The sequence below is a fragment of the Heterodontus francisci genome, chromosome 22 (genome assembly GCF_036365525.1).
Source record: "Heterodontus francisci isolate sHetFra1 chromosome 22, sHetFra1.hap1, whole genome shotgun sequence".
Taxonomy (NCBI): Eukaryota; Metazoa; Chordata; class Chondrichthyes; order Heterodontiformes; family Heterodontidae; genus Heterodontus; species Heterodontus francisci.
Window position 1 is genome coordinate 38846017 of NC_090392.1, and position 16156 is coordinate 38862172.

The 16156-nt window shown below is 45.3% G+C and overlaps 7 non-coding genes across 7 annotated transcripts; all 7 read right to left on the reverse strand.

Annotated features, from left to right (window-relative positions):
• Nucleotides 1–601: 601 nt before the first annotated feature.
• Nucleotides 602–675, reverse strand: trnan-guu (transfer RNA asparagine (anticodon GUU)). The gene has a single exon. It is a non-coding gene; the product is annotated as a tRNA-Asn (tRNA).
• Nucleotides 676–2766: 2091 nt separating this feature from the next.
• trnan-guu (transfer RNA asparagine (anticodon GUU)) lies at nt 2767–2840 on the reverse strand. The gene has a single exon. It is a non-coding gene; the product is annotated as a tRNA-Asn (tRNA).
• A 2125-nt stretch (nt 2841–4965) lies between these two features.
• On the reverse strand, nt 4966–5039 carry trnan-guu (transfer RNA asparagine (anticodon GUU)). The gene has a single exon. It is a non-coding gene; the product is annotated as a tRNA-Asn (tRNA).
• A 2116-nt stretch (nt 5040–7155) lies between these two features.
• On the reverse strand, nt 7156–7229 carry trnan-guu (transfer RNA asparagine (anticodon GUU)). The gene has a single exon. It is a non-coding gene; the product is annotated as a tRNA-Asn (tRNA).
• Nucleotides 7230–11560: 4331 nt separating this feature from the next.
• On the reverse strand, nt 11561–11634 carry trnan-guu (transfer RNA asparagine (anticodon GUU)). The gene has a single exon. It is a non-coding gene; the product is annotated as a tRNA-Asn (tRNA).
• A 2135-nt stretch (nt 11635–13769) lies between these two features.
• On the reverse strand, nt 13770–13843 carry trnan-guu (transfer RNA asparagine (anticodon GUU)). Its single transcript has one exon. It is a non-coding gene; the product is annotated as a tRNA-Asn (tRNA).
• A 2129-nt stretch (nt 13844–15972) lies between these two features.
• On the reverse strand, nt 15973–16046 carry trnan-guu (transfer RNA asparagine (anticodon GUU)). The gene has a single exon. It is a non-coding gene; the product is annotated as a tRNA-Asn (tRNA).
• Between the last annotated feature and the right edge of the window lie 110 nt (nt 16047–16156).

The following is a 16156-nucleotide window of genomic DNA, read 5'->3' on the forward strand; positions in this document are numbered from 1 at the left end:
TTTGAAGTTTTAAGAAAAGTCTGTACAACAAAAATTGAAAGAGTTTTCACAAGTTGCCCGTCCTGTTGTGTATTTGCAGCGATTTCCCACTCTCACAGCAGTGATTCTGAGTCACGATGTGTGGAATTGGATTTGAAAACTGAAGAAAATTCAGCGCTTGGTGCTCAGCTGTCACGAGCAATTCCACACCTGCTTTGATCAGCTGTCAGCAGTGGACTGGAACAATGTCAGCCAGGGACTTTTAGTGTACATCAATAAAAGTGAACTTATTTGATGCAGGTAAAATATCATTAAAATGGTCCACCGCATTCAACTTGTTTTCCCTAATCCCAGCGGTGGAACAGTCCCAGATTGTGCAGCCATTGAATGAATTTGCATTGCTTTTTTCGAAGCCCGACCGTCCTTAATATATGGGTTCGACGTCTGTGCATGGTTTTTGCTCATTTCATTGAAAATTGCTTATCATGAATGCATGGAAACAGTCAGGTAATGGATCAGAGCAGCGTTGTTAAATAATCAGGAAAAGGAGACACCAATGCAAACACAGAGAGCAGAACAAGCACGTCCAGGGGCGCTAAGTAGAATGCTCAATAATGGCCGACGTCCCTGGGTGGGCTTGAACCACCTATCTTTCGGTTAACAGCCGAACACGCTAGCCAATTGCGCCACAGAGACGTCCACGGCAAAATCAATCAAGACACTGCAAACCAGTGTTTCAATGAATTCGAGTCTCAGGTCGTGTGAGCTGGAGAATCCTGCCAGTCATCAGCTTTTCCAGATCGACGCTGCGGGATGGTATCTGTTTATCTCTGCCATCTGGTGGTACAACTCAAAATTTCTCCCCAGCACTTATTCCGTCAGTCGGAGAACCATTTCACAAGGGGACAATGTCAAAACGGTTGCGGCAATTCAACAATTGTACGAAGCACAAAACAGAGCTCATTTAACAATGTCACACTGTTCTGCTGCGGAAATCTTTCCCCTGACAGACAAACTCTCCAGGCCACAGTTCCACCCTATCCCACACCTTGCCCCTTCGCCTTTCCCTCTGCCTCTGCACTCGCTTTATACCTGTTCAATCTCTAACCTTTATCCAGTTGTGAAGAAAGGCTACCCACCAGAAAGTCTAACACTGTTTGTCTTTCCAGATGTGCTGCCTGAGTTGCTGCGCATTTCCTGCATTTTCTCTTATCATTTCAGATTTCCAGCATCCACCATTCGTTTGCTTTTGCACTCACAATGTTGACGGTTCGTCTCCAGGTAGTTACCGTTAGACCCGGTTTCCCAGGCAAAGAGTCTTTTTTTGAGGATACTGCCACATGGCAAAAGGCCAATCTGCCCCCATGCCCTTTTAACCGACAGACTAAGCTTGGAATCTCCCACACCTGAGGGGCAGGTTCTGACACACAGTAAACTGCGACCTGGTAGGTGACTCAATCTGGGCTGGGTGGAGCATGACTTGATTGACAAGCCTCGTGCTATATCAGAACTGGCCGGAGCCAGTGCTCCCCCTTTCGCTACTGGAATGGATATGTGCAGTCAGGATGGTGAACGTCTCTGGTTTTAAGATCTATCGTGCTCGACAGGTATTTTAAATGAACGGCGGGTCTGAGTGAGATTGTGTGTGCGTGTCTGAACCGTGTTGTGGGACTGTGTAAGTTTGTGTATGTCTCTGAACCGTGCTGTGGGACCGTGTGAGTTTGTGTGTGGCTTTGCAGCGTGTTCTGGGACTGTGTGAGTTTGTCTGCGGGTTTCTGAACCGTTTTGTCGGACTGTGTGAGCTTGTGTGCATGTTTCTGAACCGTGTTGTGGCATTGTGTGAGTTTATGTGTACTTTCTGCTTATTTATTGCTCTCTTACTTTGCTTTGACACATAGAAAAATGTATACACAACACAGATACACACAAATACATTGAGAAGTAACACACGCACACACACACACACACATTTATTCAGAATGAGCACACTGATACACCCATAATACTCAAGTGCACAATATTTATATATTTAGAACCTGATATATATTATCAAAATAAAAGGAGATTTACAACTGACACACTCACAATGCATCGCCCTCATAACATCAAGACTCTCAGTTTCGATAGAACCATCACAGCCACAGCCACAGACACACACACACGCTTTATATTGCCATATGGTCCAGTTTGAAGTTTTAAGTAAAGTCTGTACAACAAAAATTGAAAGGGTTTTCACAAGTTGCCCGTCCTGTTGAGTATTTGCAGCGATTTCCCACCCTCACAGCAGTGATTCTGAGTCACGATGTGTGGAATTGGATTTGAAAACTGAAGAAAATTCAGCGCTTGGTGCTCAGCTGTCACGAGCAATTCCACACCTGCTTTGATCAGCTGTCAGCAGTGGACTGGAACAATGTCAGCCAGGGACTTTTAGTGTACATCAATAAAAGTGAACTTATTTGATGCAGGTAAAATATCATTAAAATGGTCCACCGCATTCAACTTGTTTTCCCTAATCCCAGCGGTGGAACAGTCCCAGATTGTGCAGCCATTGAATGAATTTGCATTGCTTTTTTCGAAGCCCGACCGTCCTTAATATCTGGGTTCGATTTCTGTGCATGGTTTTTGCTCATTTCATTGAAAATTGCTTATCATGAATGCATGGAAACAGTCAGGTAATGGATCAGAGCAGCGTTGTTAAATAATCAGGAAAAGAAGACACCAATGCAAACACAGAGAGTAGAGCAAGCACGTCCAGGGGCGCTAAGTAAAACGCTCAATAATGGCGGACGTCCCTGGGTGGGCTTGAACCACCAACCTTTCGGTTAACAGCCCAACGCGCTAGCCAATTGCGCCACAGAGACGACCGCAGCAAAATCACGCAGGACACTGCAAACCAGTGTTTCAATGAATTCGAGTCTCAGGTCGTGTGAGCTGGAGAATCCTGCCAGTCATCAGCTTTTCCAGATCGACGCTGCGGGATGGTATCTGTTTATCTCTGCCATCTGGTGGTACAAATCAAAATTTCTCCCCAGCACTTTTTCCGTCAGTCGGAGAACCATTTCACAAGGGGACAATGTCAAAACGGTTGCGGCAATTCAACAATTGTACGAAGCACAAAACAGAGCTCATTTAACAATGTCACACTGTTCTGCTGCGGAAATCTTTCCCCTGACAGACAAACTCTCCAGGCCACAGTTCCACCCTATCCCACACCTTGCCCCTTCGCCTTTCCCTCTGCCTCTGCACTCGCTTTATACCTGTTCAATCTCTAACCTTTATCCAGTTGTGAAGAAAGGCTACACACCAGAAAGTCTAACACTGTTTGTCTTTCCAGATGTGCTGCCTGAGTTGCTGCCCATTTCCTGCATTTTCTCTTTTCATTTCAGATTTCCAGCATCCACCATTCGTTTGCTTTTGCACTCACAATGTTGACGGTTCTTCTCCAGGTCGCAACCGTTAGACCCGGTTTCCCAGGCAAAGAGGCTTTTATTGAGGATACTGCCACATGGCAAAAGGCCAATCTGCCCCCATGCCCTTTTAACCGACAGACTAAGCTTGGAATCTCCCACACCTGAGGGGCAGGTTCTGACACACAGGAAACTGCGACCTGGTAGGTGACTCAATCTGGGCTGGGTGGAGCATGACTTGATTGACAAGCCTCGTGCTATATCAGAACTGGCCGGAGCCAGTGCTCCCCCTTTCGCTACTGGAATGGATATGTGCAGTCAGGATGGTGAACGTCTCTGGTTTTAAGATCTATCGTGCTCGACAGGTATTTTAAATGAACGGCGGGACTGAGTGAGATTGTGTGTGCGTGTCTGAACCGTGTTGTGGGACTGTGTAAGTTTGTGTATGTCTCTGAACCGTGCTGGGGGACCGTGTGAGTTTGTGTGTCGCTTTGCAGCGTGTTGTGGGACGCTGTGAGTTTAATGTGTCTCTGAACGGTGTTCTAGGACTGTGTGAGTTTGTCTGCGGGTTTCTGAACCGTTTTGTCGGACTGTGTGAGTTTGTGTGCATGTTTCTGAACCGTGTTGTGGCATTGTGTGAGTTTATGTGTACTTTCTGCTTATTTATTGCTCTCTTACTTTGCTTTGACACATAGAAAAATGTATACACAACACAGATACACACAAATACATTGAGAAGTAACACACGCACACACACACACATTTATTCAGAATGAGCACACTGATACACCCATAATACTCAAGTGCACAATATTTATATATTTAGAACCTGATATATATTATCAAAATAAAAGGAGATTTACAACTGACACACTCACAATGCATCGCCCTCATAACATCAAGACTCTCAGTTTCGATAGAACCATCACAGCCACAGCCACAGACACGCACACACGCTTTATATTGCCATATGGTCCAGTTTGAAGTTTTAAGTAAAGTCTGTACAACAAAAATTGAAAGAGTTTTCACAAGTTGCCCGTCCTGTTGAGTATTTGCAGCGATTTCCCACCCTCACAGCAGTGATTCTGAGTCACGATGTGTGGAATTGGATTTGAAAACTGAAGAAAATTCAGCGCTTGGTGCTCAGCTGTCACGAGCAATTCCACACCTGCTTTGATCAGCTGTCAGCAGTGGACTGGAGCAATGTCAGCCAGGGACTATAGTGTACATCAATAAAAGTGAACTTATTTGATGCAGGTAAAATATCATTAAAATGGTCCACCGCATTCAACTTGTTTTCCCTAATCCCAGCGGTGGAACAGTCCCAGATTGTGCAGCCATTGAATGAATTTGCATTGCTTTTTTCGAAGCCCGACCGTCCTTAATATCTGGGTTCGACGTCTGTGCATGGTTTTTGCTCATTTCATTGAAAATTGCTTATCATGAATGCATGGAAACAGTCAGGTAATGGATCAGAGCAGCGTTGTTAAATAATCAGGAAAAGAAGACACCAATGCAAACACAGAGAGTCGAACAAGCACGTCCATGGGCGCTAAGTGAAACGCTCAATAATGTCCGACGTCCCTGGGTGGGCTTAAACCACCAACCTTTCGGTTAACAGCCGAACGCGCTAGCCAATTGCGCCACAGAGACGACCACAGCCAAATCACGCAAGACACTGCAAACCAGTGTTTCAATGAATTCGAGTCTCAGGTCGTGTGAGCTGGAGAATCCTGCCAGTCATCAGCTTTTCCAGATCGACGCTGCGGGATGGTATCTGTTTATCTCTGCCATCTGGTGGTACAAATCAAAAGTTCTCCCCAGCACTTTTTCCGTCAGTCGGAGAACCATTTCACAAGGGGACAATGTCATAACGGTTGCGGCAATTCAACAATTGTACGAAGCACAAAACAGAGCTCATTTAACAATGTCACACTGTACTGCTGCGGAAATCTTTCCCCTGACAGACAAACTCACCAGGCCACAGTTCCACCCTATCCCACACCTTGCCCCTTCGCCTTTCCCTCTGCCTCTGCACTCGCTTTATACCTGTTCAATCTCTAACCTTTATCCAGTTGTGAAGAAAGGCTACCCACCAGAAAGTCTAACACTGTTTGTCTTTCCAGATGTGCTGCCTGAGTTGCTGCGCATTTCCTGCATTTTCTCTTTTCATTTCAGATTTCCAGCATCCACCATTCGTTTGCTTTTGCACTCACAATGTTGACGGTTCTTCTCCAGGTCGCAACCGTTAGACCCGGTTTCCCAGGCAAAGAGGCTTTTTTTGAGGATACTGCCACATGGCAAAAGGCCAATCTGCCCCCATGCCCTTTTAACCGACAGACTAAGCTTGGAATCTCCCACACCTGAGGGGCAGGTTAAGACACACAGGAAACTGCGACCTGGCAGGTGACTCAATCTGGGCTGGGTGGAGCATGACTTGATTGACAAGCCTCGTGCTATATCAGAACTGGCCGGAGCCAGTGCTCCCCCTTTCGCTACTGGAATGGATATGTGCAGTCAGGATGGTGAACGTCTCTGGTTTTAAGATCTATCGTGCTCGACAGGTATTTTAAATGAACGGCGGGACTGAGTGAGATTGTGTGTGCGTGTCTGAACCGTGTTGTGGGACTGTGTAAGTTTGTGTATGTCTCTGAACCGTGCTGTGGGACCGTGTGAGTTTGTGTGTGGCTTTGCAGCGTGTTGTGGGACGGTGTGAGTTTAATGTGTCTCTGAACGGTGTTCTCGGACTGTGTGAGTTTGTCTGCGGGTTTCTGAACCGTTTTGTCGGACTGTGTGAGTTTGTGTGCGTGTTTCTGAACCGTGTTGTGGCATTGTGTGAGTTTATGTGTACTTTCTGCTTATTTATTGCTCTCTTACTTTGCTTTGACACAGAAAAATGTATACACAACACAGATACACACAAATACATTGAGAAGTAACACACGCACACACACACACATTTATTCAGAATGAGCACACTGATACACCCATAATACTCAAGTGCACAATATTTATATATTTAGAACCTGATATATATTATCAAAATAAAAGGAGATTTACAACTGACACACTCACAATGCATCGCCCTCATAACATCAAGACTCTCAGTTTCGATAGAACCATCACAGCCACAGACACGCACACGCTTTATATTGCCATATGGTCCAGTTTGAAGTTTTAAGAAAAGTCTGTACAACAAAAATTGAAAGAGTTTTCACAAGTTGCCCGTCCTGTTGAGTATTTGCAGCGATTTCCCACTCTCACAGCAGTGATTCTGAGTCACGATGTGTGGAATTGGATTTGAAAACTGAAGAAAATTCAGCGCTTGGTGCTCAGCTGTCACGAGCAATTCCACACCTGCTTTGATCAGCTGTCAGCAGTGGACTGGAACAATGTCAGCCAGGGACTTTTAGTGTACATCAATAAAAGTGAACTTATTTGATGCAGGTAAAATATCATTAAAATGGTCCACCGCATTCAACTTGTTTTCCCTAATCCCAGCGCTGGAACAGTCCCAGATTGTGCAGCCATTGAATGAATTTGCATTGCTTTTTTCGAAGCCCGACCGTCCTTAATATATGGGTTCGACGTCTGTGCATGGTTTTTGCTCATTTCATTGAAAATTGCTTATCATGAATGCATGGAAACAGTCAGGTAATGGATCAGAGCAGCGTTGTTAAATAATCAGGAAAAGAAGACACCAATGCAAACACAGAGAGTAGAACAAGCACGTCCAGGGGCGCTCAGTAAAACGATTAATAATGGCCGACGTCCCTGGGTGGGCTTGAACCACCAACCTTTCGGTTAACAACCGAACGCACTAGCCAATTGCGCCACAGAGACAACCACAGCCAAGTCACCCAACACACTGCAGACCAGTGTTTCAATGAATTCGAGTCTCAGGTCGTGTGAGCTGGAGAATCCTGCCAGTCATCAGCTTTTCCAGATCGACGCTGCGGGATGGTATCTGTTTATCTCTGCCATCTGGTGGTACAAATCAAAATTTCTCCCCAGCACTTTTTCCGTCAGTCGGAGAACCATTTCACAAGGGGACAATGTCAAAACGTTTGCGGCAATTCAACAATTGTACGAAGCACAAAACAGAGCTCATTTAACAATGTCACACTGTTCTGCTGCGGAAATCTTGCCCCTGACAGACAAACTCTCCAGGCCACAGTTCCACCCTATCCCACACCTTGCCCCTTCGCCTTTTCCTCTGCCTCTGCACTCGCTTTATACCTGTTCAATCTCTAACCTTTATCCAGTTGTGAAGAAAGGCTACCCACCAGAAAGTCTAACACTGTTTGTCTTTCCAGATGTGCTGCCTGAGTTGCTGCGCATTTCCTGCATTTTCTCTTTCATTTCAGATTTCCAGCATCCACCATTCGTTTGCTTTTGCACTCACAATGTTGACGGTTCGTCTCCAGGTAGCTACCGTTAGACCCGGTTTCCCAGGCAAAGAGGCTTTTTTTGAGGATACTGCCACATGGCAAAAGGCCAATCTGCCCCCATGCCCTGTTAACCGACAGACTAAGCTTGGAATCTCCCACACCTGAGGGGCAGGTTCTGACACACAGTAAACTGCGACCTGGTAGGTGACTCAATCTGGGCTGGGTGGAGCATGACTTGATTCACAAGCCTCGTGCTATATCAGAACTGGCCGGAGCCAGTGCTCCTCCTTTCGCTACTGGAATGGATATGTGCAGTCAGGATTGTGAACGTCTCTGGTTTTAAGATCTATCATGCTCGACAGGTATTTTAAATGAACGGCGGGACTGAGTTAGATTGTGTGTGCGTGTCTGAACTGTGTTGTGGGACTGTGTAAGTTTGTGTATGTCTCTGAACCGTGCTGTGGGACCGTGTGAGATTGTGTGTGGCTTTGCAGCGTGTTGTGGGACGGTGTGAGTTTAATGTGTCTCTGAACGGTGTTCTAGGACTGTGTGAGTTTGTCTGCGGGTTTCTGAACCGTTTTGTCGGACTGTGTGAGTTTGTGTGCTTGTTTCTGAACCGTGTTGTGGCATTGTGTGAGTTTATGTGTACTTTCTGCTTATTTATTGCTCTCTTACTTTGCTTTGACACATAGAAAAATGTATACACAACACAGATACACACAAATACATTGAGAAGTAACACACGCACACACGCACACACATTTATTCAGAATGAGCACACTGATACACCCATAATACTCAAGTGCACAATATTTATATATTTAGAACCTGATATATATTATCAAAATAAAAGGAGATTTACAACTGACACACTCACAATGCATCGCCCTCATAACATCAAGACTCTCTGTTTCGATAGAACCATCACAGCCACAGACACAGACACACACACACGCTTTATATTGCCATATGGTCCAGTTTGAAGTTTTAAGAAAAGTCTGCACAACAAAAATTGAAAGAGTTTTCACAAGTTGCCCGTCCTGTTGAGTATTTGCAGCGATTTCCCACTCTCACAGCAGTGATTCTGAGTCACGATGTGTGGAATTGGATTTGAAAACTGAAGAAAATTCAGCGCTTGGTGCTCAGCTGTCACGAGCAATTCCACACCTGCTTTGATCAGCTGTCAGCAGTGGACTGGAACAATGTCAGCCAGGGACTTTTAGTGTACATCAATAAAAGTGAACTTATTTGATGCAGGTAAAATATCATTAAAATGGTCCACCGCATTCAACTTGTTTTCCCTAATCCAAGCGGTGGAACAGTCCCAGATTGTGCAGCCATTGAATGAATTTGCATTGCTTTTTTTCGAAGCCCGAACATCCTTAATATATGGGTTCGACGTCTGTGCATGGTTTTTGCTCATTTCATTGAAAATTGCTTATCATGAATGCATGGAAACAGTCAGGTAATGGATCAGAGCAGCGTTGTTAAATAATCAGGAAAAGAAGACACCAATGCAAACACAGAGAGCAGAACAAGCACGTCCAGGGGCGCTAAGTGAAACGCTCAATAAGGGCCGGCGTCTCACCCTGGGTGGGCTTGAACCACCAACCTTTCGATAAACAGCCGAACGCGCTAGCCAATTGCGCCACAGAGACGACCACATCAACATCACGCAAGACACTGCTAACCAGTGTTTCAATGAATTCGAGTCTCAGGTCGTGTGAGCTGGAGAATCCTGCCAGTCATCAGCTTTTCCAGATCGACGCTGCGGGATGGTATCTGTTTATCTCTGCCATCTGGTGGTCCAAATCAAAATTTCTCCCCAGCACTTTTTCCGTCAGTCGGACAACCATTTCACAAGGGGACAATGTCAAAACGGTTGCGGCAATTCAACAATTGTCCGAAGCACAAAACAGAGCTCATTTAACAATGTCACCCTGTTCTGCTGCGGAAATCTTTCCCCTGACAGACAAACTCTCCAGGCCACAGTTCCACCCTATCCCAGACCTTGCCCCTTCGCCTTTCCCTCTGCCTCTGCACTCGCTTTATACCTGTTCAATCTCTAACCTTTATCCAGTTGTGAAGAAAGGCTACCCACCAGAAAGTCTAACACTGTTTGTCTTTCCAGATATGCTGCCTGAGTTGCTGCGCATTTCCTGCATTTTCTCTTTTCATTTCAGATTTCCAGCATCCACCATTCGTTTGCTTTTGCACTCACAATGTTGACGGTTCGTCTCCAGGTAGCTACCGTTAGACCCGGTTTCCCAGGCAAAGAGGCTTTTATTGAGGATACTGCCACATGGCAAAAGGCCAATCTGCCCCCATGCCCTTTTAACCGACAGACTAAGCTTGGAATCTCCCACACCTGAGGGGCAGGTTCTGACACACAGTAAACTGCGACCTGGTAGGTGACTCAATCTGGGCTGGGTGGAGCATGACTTGATTGACAAGCCTCGTGCTATATCAGAACTGGCCGGAGCCAGTGCTCCCCCTTTCGCTACTGGAATGGATATGTGCAGTCAGGATGGTGAACGTCTCTGGTTTTAAGATCTATCGTGCTCGACAGGTATTTTAAATGAACAGCGGGACTGAGTGAGATTGTGTGTGCGTGTCTGAACCGTGTTGTGAGACTGTGTAAGTTTGTGTATGTCTCTGAACCGTGCTGTGGGACCGTGTGAGTTTGTGTGTGGCTTTGCAGCGTGTTGTGGGACGCTGTGAGTTTAATGTGTCTCTGAACGGTGTTCTAGGACTGTGTGAGTTTGTCTGCGGGTTTCTGAACCGTTTTGTCGGACTGTGTGAGTTTGTGTGCGTGTTTCTGAACCGTGTTGTGGCATTGTGTTAGTTTATGTGTACTTTCTGCTTATTTATTGCTCTCTTACTTTGCTTTGACACATTGAAAAATGTATACACAACACAGATACACACAAATACATTGAGAAGTAACACACGCACACATTTATTCAGAATGAGCACACTGATACACCCAGAATACTCAAGTGCACAATATTTATATATTTAGAACCTGATATATATTATCAAAATAAAAGGAGATTTACAACTGACACACTCACAATGCTTCGCCCTCATAACATCAAGACTCACAGTTTCGATAGAACCATGACAGCCACAGCCACAGACACACACACACGCTTTATATTGCTATATGGTCCAGTTTGAAGTTTTAAGAAAAGTCTGTACAACAAAAATTGAAAGAATTTTCACAAGTTGCCCGTCCTGTTGAGTATTTGCAGCGATTTCCCACTCTCACAGCAGTGATTCTGAGTCACGATGTGTGGAATTGGATTTGAAAACTGAAGAAAATTCAGCACTTGGTCCTCAGCTGTCACGAGCAATTCCACAACTGCTTTGATCAGCTGTTAGCAGTGGACTGCAACAATGTCAGCCAGGGACTTTTAGTGCACATCAATATAAGTGAACTTATTTGATGCAGGTAAAATATCATTAAAATGGTCCACCGCATTCAACTTGTTTTCCCTAATCCCAGCGGTGGAACAGTCCCAGATTGTGCAGCCATTGAATGAATTTGCATTGCTTTTTTCGAAGCCCGACCGACCTTAATATATTTAGCATGGGTTCGACGTCTGTGCATGGTTTTTGCTCATTTCATTGAAAATTGCTTATCATGAATGCATGGAAACAGTCAGGTAATGGATCAGAGCAGCGTTGTTAAATAATCAGGAAAAGAAGACACCAATGCAAACACAGAGAGTAGAAAAGGCACGTCCAGGGGCGCGAAGTGAAACGCTCAAGAAGGGCCGACGTCCCTGGGTGGGCTTGAACGACCAGCTTTTCGGTTAACAGCCGAACGCGCTAGCCAATTGCGCCACAGAGACGACCACAGCAAAATCACCCAAGACACTGCAAACCAGTGTTTCAATGAATTCGAGTCTCAGGTCGTGTGAGCTGGAGAATCCTGCCAGTCATCAGCTTTTCCAGATCGACGCTGCGGGATGGTATCTGTTTATCTCTGCCATCTGGTGGTACAAATCAAAATTTCTCCCCAGCACTTTTTCCGTCAGTTGGAGAACCATTTCACAAGGGGACAATGTCAAAACTGTTGCGGCAATGCAACAATTGTACGAAGCACAAAACAGAGCTCATTTAACAATGTCACACTGTTCTGCTGCAGAAATCTTTCCCCTGACAGACAAACTCACCAGGCCACAGTTCCACCCTATCCCAGACCTTGCCCCTTCGCCTTTCCCTCTGCCTCTGCACTCGCATTATACCTGTTCAATCTCTAACCTTTATCCAGTTGTGAAGAAAGGCTACCCACCAGAAAGTCTAACACTGTTTGTCTTTCCAGATGTGCTGCCTGAGTTGCTGCGCATTTCCTGCATTTTCTCTTTTCATTTCAGATTTCCAGCATCCACCATTCGTTTGCTTTTGCACTCACAATGTTGACAGTTCGTCTCCAGGTAGTTACCATTAGACCCGGTTTCCCAGGCAAAGAGGCTTTTATTGAGGATACTGCCACATGGCAAAAGGCCAATCTGCCCCCATGCCCTTTTAACCGACAGACTAAGCTTGGAATCTCCCACACCTGAGGGGCAGGTTCTGACACACAGTAAACTGCGACCTGGTAGGTGTCTCAATCTGGGCTGGGTGGAGCATGACTTGATTGACAAGCCTCGTGCTATATCAGAACTGGCCGGAGCCAGTGCTCCCCCTTTCGCTACTGGAATGGATATGTGCAGTCAGGATGGTGAACGTATCTGGTTTTAAGATCTATCGTGCTCGACAGGTATTTTAAATGAACAGCGGGACTGAGTGAGATTGTGTGTGCGTGTCTGAACCGTGTTGTGAGACTGTGTAAGTTTGTGTATGTCTCTGAACCGTGCTGTGGGACCGTGTGAGTTTGTGTGTGGCTTTGCAGCGTGTTGTGGGACGCTGTGAGTTTAATGTGTCTCTGAACGGTGTTCTAGGACTGTGTGAGTTTGTCTGCGGGTTTCTGAACCGTTTTGTCGGACTGTGTGAGTTTGTGTGCATGTTTCTGAACCGTGTTGTGGCATTGTGTGAGTTTATGTGTACTTTCTGCTTATTTATTGCTCTCTTACTTTGCTTTGACACATAGAAAAATGTATACACAACACAGATACACACAAATACATTGAGAGGTAACACACGCACACACACACACACATTTATTCAGAATGAGCACACTGATACACCCATAATACTCAAGTGCACAATATTTATATATTTAGAACCTGATATATATTATCAAAATAAAAGGAGATTTACAACTGACACACTCACAATGCATCGCCCTCATCCCATCAAGACTCACAGTTTCGATAGAACCATGACAGCCACAGGCACAGACACACACACACGCTTTATATTGCCATATGGTCCAGTTTGAAGTTTTAAGAAAAGTCTGTACAACAAAAATTGCAAGAGTTTTCACAAGTTGCCCGTCCTGTTGAGTATTTGCAGCGATATCCCACCCTCACAGCAGTGATTCTGAGTCACGATGTGTGGAATTGGATTTGAAAACTGAAGAAAATTCAGCGCTTGGTGCTCAGCTGTCACGAGCAGTTCCACACCTGCTTTGATCAGCTGTTAGCAGTGGACTGGAACAATGTCAGCCAGGGACTTTTAGTGTACATCAATAAAAGTGAACTTATTTGATGCAGGTAAAATATCATTAAAATGGTCCACCGCATTCAACTTGTTTTCCCTAATCCCAGCGGTGGAACAGTCCCAGATTGTGCAGCCATTGAATGAATTTGCATTGCTTTTTTCGAAGCCCGACCGACCTCAATATATTTAGCATGGGTTCGACGTCTGTGCATGGTTTTTGCTCATTTCATTGAAAATTGCTTATCATGAATGCATGGAAACAGTCAGGTAATGGATCAGAGCAGCGTTGTTAAATAATCAGGAAAAGAAGGCACCAATGCAAACACAGAGATTAGAACAAGCACGTCCAGGGGCGCTAAGTGAAACGCTCAATAAGGGCCGACGTCCCTGGGTGGGCTTAAACCACCAACTTTTCGGTTAACAGCCGAACGCGCTAGCCAATTGCGCCACAGAGACGACCACAGCAAAATCACCCAAGACACTGCAAACCAGTGTTTCAATGAATTCGAGTCTCAGGTCGTGTGAGCTGGAGAATGCTGCCAGTCATCAGCTTTTCCAGATCGACGCTGCGGGATGGTATCCGTTTATCTCTGCCATCTGGTGGTACAAATCAAAATTTCTCCCCAGCACTTTTTCCATCAGTCGGAGAACCATTTCACAAGGGGACAATGTCAAAACGGTTGCGGCAATTCAACAATTGTACGAAGCACAAAACAGAGCTCATTTAACAATGTCACACTGTTCTGCTGCGGAAATCATTCCCCTGACAGACAAACTCTCCAGGCCACAGTTCCACCCTATCCCAGACCTTGCCCCTTCGCCTTTCCCTCTGCCTCTGCACTCGCTTTATACCTGTTCAATCTCTAACCTTTATCCAGTTGTGAAGAAAGGCTACCCACCAGAAAGTCTAACACTGTTTGTCTTTCCAGATGTGCTGCCTGAGTTGCTGCGCATTTCCTGCATTTTCTCTTTTCATTTCAGATTTCCAGCATCCACCATTCGTTTGCTTTTGCAATGTTGACGGTTCGTCTCCAGGTAGCTACCGTTAGACCCGGTTTCCCAGGCAAAGAGGCTTTTATTGAGGATACTGCCACATGGCAAAAGGCCAATCTGCCCCCATGCCCTTTTAACCGACAGACTAAGCTTGGAATCTCCCACACCTGAGGGGCAGGTTCTGACACACAGTAAACTGCGACCTGGTAGGTGACTCAATCTGGGCTGGGTGGAGCATGACTTGATTGACAAGCCTCGTGCTATATCAGAACTGGCCGGAGCCAGTGCTCCCCCTTTCGCTACTGGAATGGATATGTGCAGACAGGATGGTGAACGTCTCTGGTTTTAAGATCTATCGTGCTCGACAGGTATTTTAAATGAACGGCGGGACTGAGTGAGATTGTGTGTGTGTGTCTGAACCGTGTTGTGGGACTGTGTAAGTTTGTGTATGTCTCTGAACCGTGCTGTGGGACCGTGTGAGTTTGTGTGTGGCTTTGCAGCGTGTTATGGGACGCTGTGAGTTTAATGTGTCTCTGAACGGTGTTCGAGGACTGTGTGAGTTTGTCTGCGGGTTTCTGAACCGTTTTGTCGGACTGTGTGAGTTTGTGTGCGTGTTTCTGAACCGTGTTGTGGCAGTGTGTGCGTTTATGTGTACTCTCTGTTTATTTATTGCTCTCTTACTTTGCTTTGACACATAGAAAAATGTATACACAACACAGATACACACAAATACATTGAGAAGTAACACACGCACACACACACACACATTTATTCAGAATGAGCACACTGATACACCCATAATACTCAAGTGCACAATATTTATATATTTAGAACCTGATATATATTATCAAAATAAAAGGAGATTTACAACTGACACACTCACAATGCATCGCCCTCATAACATCAAGACTCACAGTTTCGATAGAACCATGACAGCCACAGCCACAGACACACACACACGCTTCATATTGCCATATGGTCCAGATTGAAGTTTTAGGAAAAGTCTGTACAACAAAAATTGAAAGAGTTTTCACAAGTTGCCCGTCCTGTTGAGTATTTGCAGCGATTTCCCACTCTCACAGCAGTGATTCTGAGTCACGATGTGTGGAATTGGATTTGAAAACTGAAGAAAATTCAGCGCTTGGTGCTCAGCTGTCACGAGCAATTCCGCACCTGCTTTGATCAGCTGTTAGCAGTGGACTGGAACAATGTCAGCCAGGGACGTTTAGTGTACATCAATAAAAGTGAACTTATTTGATGCAGGTAAAATATCATTAAAATGGTCCACCGCATTCAACTTGTTTTCCCTAATCCCAGCAGTGGAACAGTCCCAGATTGTGCAGCCATTGAATTAATTTGCATTGCTTTTTTCGAAGCCCGACCGACCTTAATATATTTAGCATGGGTTCGACATCTGTGCATGGTTTTTGCTCATTTCATTGAAAATTGCTTATCATGAATGCATGGAAACAGTCAGGTAATGGATCAGAGCAGCGTTGTTAAATAATCAGGAAAAGAAGACAGCAATGCAAACACAGAGATTAGAACAAGCACGTCCAGGGGCGCTAAGTGAAACGCTCAATAAGGGCCGACGTCCCTGGGTGGGCTTAAACCACCAACTTTTCGGTTAACAGCCGAACGCGCTAGCCAATTGCGACACAGAGACGACCACAGCAAAATCACCCAAGACACTGCAAACCAGTGTTTCAATGAATTCGAGTCTCAGGTCGTGTGAGCTGGAGAATGCTGCCAGTCATCAGCTTTTCCAGATCGACG